At 44.2% G+C, this 5,891-nt stretch overlaps 1 pseudogene; it reads left to right on the top strand.

The window, feature by feature from the left end:
• The first annotated feature begins 3,299 nt into the window (after positions 1-3,299).
• LOC133927940 (transcription factor bHLH51-like) lies at positions 3,300-4,651 on the top strand (annotated as a pseudogene).
• The last annotated feature ends 1,240 nt before the right edge of the window (positions 4,652-5,891 follow it).

Here is a 5,891-nt window from a genome sequence, read left to right as displayed (position 1 = left end):
AGATGGTTCAAATAACAGCAATACATATAGATAGTTGGTTCAAACAACAATACTACATAAAGATGGTTCAAATAACAACAATACATATAAATAGTTGGTTCAAATGGCACAAATAAAGACAGTTCAAATAATTACTTCTTATTTTCCTCGCACCACCTCTTCAACCAATTGAACCTCCCTTCTTTGGTGGTTAAAGTGAGGAACATGTCATGATTTTCAGTTTTAACAAAAAGCTTACTAGCCATGAAATGCTCTTCACTTCCTTCTATTGCTCCACACTCCACAACCAAACCCATCACTTCCTTAATGGATTCCGACCTTATTGAACCTTGTAGCACCTTGTTAGATACCACACTAGAAGACTATATATTTTCCAAATTAATGCCTTTAATTATCTTAACCATAGGGTTCTTCCTATGCTTCTTGGGGCTATCTGTATTGGGAGGCGCACTTCGTTCAATTCATTGGCACCCTTCCTATTGATGCTGCTTTCCTCAAGGCCTTCATCATCCAACTACTCCTTGTCGGTCTCTTTATTAGCATCTTCTCCCACTCCTTCACCCAGAACACAAGAAGAGGAACCATCAACATGACTATTCTCAAACATCCTTTCAAGTTCTATAAGATTTTTAGGTGGCATATTCTCAAGCTTTTTTATTCTACATGTCCCTGAAAACCATAGAGTATTATGCATTTTAAACTTGGTTACAATACAAAAAATAGAACAAAGGATATAGAAAAGTGGTCACCCTAGTGTGCTCTTTTCACCAACTGTCGCCTGCTACCACTGTTCTTTTAGCATTATCCCATCCAAGTCTTGTTGCTTTATTAATGGTTAACCAAAAGTTGTACAAACCCTTCAATCCATTCCATCGATTTTTAAATTGCATCTTTGTGTGTCTCTTTCCCGTCCTAGCAAAGAACTTGTCATGCAGATTCTTATGTGCTTTGCTATTCAGATTTTCAAGAAGCCTATTCCCAACATCTATTTCCTCCACACAAATTTCACAAAACACCCTATTATGAAAGGTGTCCTAATTTGCCTTATCTGAAAAAAAATTTCTCAACATCTGTTTCCTCCATCTATTTTTTCCACAAATAATTATGCAACTAGTAAGAAATAAAAAATCATAACACTAGTAAACATTTTTTTTGCAGGCAAAGAACATTGGTGCAGAAGTTTTCCATGTAATTCAGTGTTTCCATGAAATAGGCTTTCAAAGAGTACTATGTATGTAGGCTCCTACACAGATATAAGCAGACATGTGGTCAATGGCTCCATTAAGCTTTTTGTTTTAATGTCCTTTCAGGGGATATAAGCAATAGCTCAATCTTTTTAAGTTGGAAGCGGTATTATCATCAAATTCTCTTCAGTTTTATGCTTCTAATTCCCTTCTTCCCTTCCCTTTGTAACATTTATGCTTTGAATAAACGGTTACCATAGGAACTTGTATCATAATATCAATGCTCCTACTCTTCGCTATCAATTTTCATACCGTTCTTCCTAAAAGAAGCATACTCTATCACAACTCACATCTATTCCATTGATCAAGTGAGAGAAAAGGGATGTGAACATCCTTTCAAGAAAGGGTGCAAATGTAATTGACACTTTAATTATCAAAGACACACTGCTAGAACTTAAAACTACAAAACTTAAAGTCCGGTGCTTAAGCCATTGCTAGTGAATACAGTTTGACGTAAATCAACAATTAAAATTTATGTTATCTATCTTCTCTTTCCATTTTCTTCCTTTTCCCTATTACATTGTTTCCATTCTCTCCAAATTTCCCAAACCACCAAGGCAGTATTCTTGTCGATTCTATCTTATTACTTCAAGTGATACAAGACCATGCGCCTAATTGTTTTCATGGTTCATTTTTTTAATATTATCATTAAAAAAATGTTACCCCTTATTTTTTTTCTTCCATTTACCGATTAAATGTTTTGTGGATTGGCATTTTTTTGTCTGCAACTATATTTATTCTTGTAGTTTGGCACTTTTTTTTAACCTAAACTGAAGACTTGACCATCCTTTTTCATTGTTTTTCTTTGGTGGTCACAAACTCATAGTTTGGCACAAACTTCACTTTTAATGATTGGAAACTAGTGGGAGTAGTGCAACCTTTTTGTTCAAGCATTGTGCACACAACAATTAGTTTCAACTGTGATTACCTGTTTGAATATAAATCATCTGATCTGAACCTATCATCCACAACACTTACATCTGCACCCAAATTATCTAAATCATCTTAATATTCTTTGAACTATACACTTGCCATGAAGGGATCCCAGAGCTATTAGATGACTTGGGATGGGAGATGGATATTGTACCTCACACGACGGCTAGGAGGCTTGAAGGACATCGGTGCAGAGCTGCTTTAATGGCAGCGGAGATGATCTTCTTCTTTGGGCTGTGCCGGCAAGAAGGCGACGGGGATGAATCGGTGACAGAGATGGCTTGCCGACGGCGATGGCCTGCTGGAGGGGAAGGCTTACCGGAGGAGACGGCCTGCTGTGAGGGATATATTCGTGGCGGCAATAGCTTCCAGGCAGACAGGGCTTCATGGATAGCGTGGGGACGACAGGGGAAGACATGCTGGCGACGAGACTTGTTAGCACAAATGGCTGGACGACGGCAGGACGACTGGTCTGCGACGGGAAGGATGGCTGGCGACGGTGAACCCTAGATCGCGTGGCCGCTGGTGATGGGAATCGACCGAGAGCCGAACGGGCCGAGGGGGTGTGGGGGTTCGGGAGCGAGGTAGGGCTATGGGTATACCCAATGGCATTTATGGGTAATTTTGCTAGTAATTTTGCTACAATTGTATGCCCACTCTCATATCTCTAGCCTCCACAATTAAAAAAAAATCGTCTGAATATCAGGTATCACCTGAAGTAATAAGAAAATTATATGGTAAATAAGAAAAATCAATTGATGGATGAATATCAGGTAGAATAGATGGAAGGCTGAGACAATAACCCATACAGTCACAAGTTCGTGTGGACTTGCATTTTCCTAGGATAGTTGGTCAGCAGTACCACACATGCACAGATCAAATATATATATCATGAGATGATCGTCTCACTCACAAAACACAAGCATACATATTCATCTACCCTAGAAATGAAGTTGTGGACATACGCCGTTGCTGTTCTTCTTGCACGTTGAAATAGTTTAAGTAGCCTTTGGGCTTTGGCCTCTTCGCTTCCTTCACCACACTTACTCTTCTTGCACCGACAGTTCAGCCTCTCAGAGGTAAGGAGATTGCCACTCCTATCCTATCAACTTAACAATTATCCTTATCCATCCATCAGTTTGTCTCATCTTTAATGTTCTTGTTCATGTAGTTTCAACTTTCAAGGGATTTATTTGTATTTTGTAGTTTGTTTCATCACAATGAGGTTGGCATTTCTTGCAGCATTGAGGGTCGTCTCACTGTCACTGGTGAGGAGCCAATGGTGCTTTAGGATACCCACATGCCAACCGTTCCAAGAAGGGAAGCAGCAAGAGCAGCACCTGCATCTGCACCATGGTGGTTGTGCTCTTCCTTCGGTGTACGGACGCGCGGCTGTGCCGCCACCGGCCGCGCCGGAGCTGTCGTCGTCGTCGGGGAGGAGCACGACGGAGGCGCGGGTCCTGAAGATCCATAGCGAGGCCTAGAGGCGCCGGCGGGAGAGGATCAATGCCCATCTGACAACTCTGAGGAGAATGATCCCTGATGCTAGGCAGGTCTGTATGAACTCTGCGCTTCATGCCGTGTCAGAATTTTGTTACAACAATAACAGCCTGGCAAGTTAATATTGTATCTGATTTATAGTTGAATTAATTAAGTAATAGAGTTTGCATCTGACAAAAGTCTAGATCTTGAAACCAATCAGTTATCACCATCACTTTTCAGACAAATTAACAATAAGTCTGACAAAACACAATCGATTACTGAATTTGAAATGAAGCTGCCTGTGAACTTTTAAATTCAGAGTTTTCAACTTTACAATTTAACTCTTAATTTTTGTATATAATCGGTTTGTGCAAGCCTTGAGCAAGAGAAGGTACTGCATCTCAAATAATTAACAGCAATGTTATTGTCTGCCCATGAGCAGATGGACAAGGCCTCCTTGCTAGCCACGGTGGTCAACCAACTGAATGACCTGAAGAGGAAAGCAGCCGAAACAACCACACAGCCAACGCCCATACCTGCAGAGGCCAACGGCATCGCCGTCGGCTGCTACACTGGCGACGGGCGAACAATTTACATCAGGGCCTCAGTCAGCTGTGGCCACCGGCCGGGCCTCGTCGCCGACCTCGCCGGAGCGTTCCGTGGCCTGAGGCTGAGGGCGCTGAGAGCAGACATGGCTTCCATTGGAGGCAGGGCGCAGTGTAATTTGATACTGCGTAAAGAGGAGAGCGATGTGACGAGTGCTGGACTGGAGGCTCTGGAGGAGGCTGTCAGGCAGGCGATGGGCATGGCTGCGTTCCCGGAGATGGTGTACGGTTGCAACTCTAGGAGCAAGAGGCAGAGGGTTCTGAAATCACATTATGACTCGGCATGAACTCGATGTAGGTCATCTTTGATGGTAATTTTGGAGATGAAGTTAGAGATGAATGTGTGTGTAATTTGTGATGAATCACATATATCGGTTTGCCATGAAGAATTAGAAGTGTCAAGTCAGATTGGGAAGATCGAAAGCTGTGAAGAAAAGAAAAGCCTACTTTTGCGAAATGAAACTGACATGAGGATCAACTGATACTAGTAGTGTAGAGTTTATCTCCGGTGATAAATTGTGGCATCAAGTTCAGGAAAAAAAAGAGCTGTGTCTACTAAATTTAGTAGTATATCTCCAGTGATAAATACTTGAGGCAATGAGGCAGCTCACTGTTCAGCAATACTTTTTCTTTCAAGTGCGTCTTTGATGTGTTTTGTATCTAGGCTATGTATATCTCTGTTAAGAGGCCAGAGAAAAACTCTTATATAGTTGTATCTCTTCCTTGATAGAGTTAATAAATATAAAAAGAGCACTTTTACTTTGCCCCAGCCCCATCAATATCATATACTAAGCGTGAAAGAAACGGCGAGCTCTCAACGCGTTTGGTTCCTATGCTGCCAGTTCCACTCGCTGCCAGGAGGGCCCCGATGCCAGTGCTACCGCCAGCAAATGCTCGGTCCGGCCAGTGTCCAGAAAGATCGAGCGAGCCCGTCAACCAACGCCAGGCACCAACGGAAAAATCTCCATGCTCCCAGCTTCTGTTCGCTTCCTCAGAGTGCCCGCGAGCTCCTTCTTTTCTGCTTGCTCGACGTGGTTCCCCAACGAGTCCATCCCGCATCGAAGCTCAGCAATCGAATAGGCGTCGGCGGTGAGAGCTCCTTCGCTGCTTGCTCGACGCGGTGCCCCAACGAGACCATGCCGCACCAAAGCCCAACAATCGAATAGGCATCGGCGGCGGAGGTTGCCTTTGTCGCTCCCGACACCAACCATCAGGAGCCCTGGTGTCGACCTCCCGGCCACGGTGAGCTCCGCCGCGCCCCATCAAAACTTTTACATGTGTACTTTTCTTTTTTCCTTCCTCGCAATGGAATAGAAGTGGGCGCCGCCTCGGTCCTCGACAGCGTGGACCACCCACCGCCTCTCCCGGCGATGCACCGCCTGGGGCACGGGTCAACTAGTGCTCCGCATCGCTTCCAGTGCCTCCTCCAAAGCCCTGCTCCCCAGCTTCCGTGTGCGCCTCGCCTGCCTTCCCTCCCTACTGCTGATTCATGGCTTCAGACGGTGGCTCCAGGCTAGGCGCAGAGCGCAGGCAAGAGGGCGCAGGCTCTGCACTGGCGCGGCCATGGAGCATAGGAATGGGCAAACACGAGCTCTGCACCGACAGGGCCATAGAACATATGAATGCG

This window comes from Phragmites australis, chromosome 9 (assembly GCF_958298935.1).
Source record: "Phragmites australis chromosome 9, lpPhrAust1.1, whole genome shotgun sequence".
Classification (NCBI taxonomy): Eukaryota; Viridiplantae; Streptophyta; class Magnoliopsida; order Poales; family Poaceae; genus Phragmites; species Phragmites australis.
Note: the sequence above shows the minus strand (reverse complement) of the source record. Positions and strands in the feature narration are given on the sequence as shown.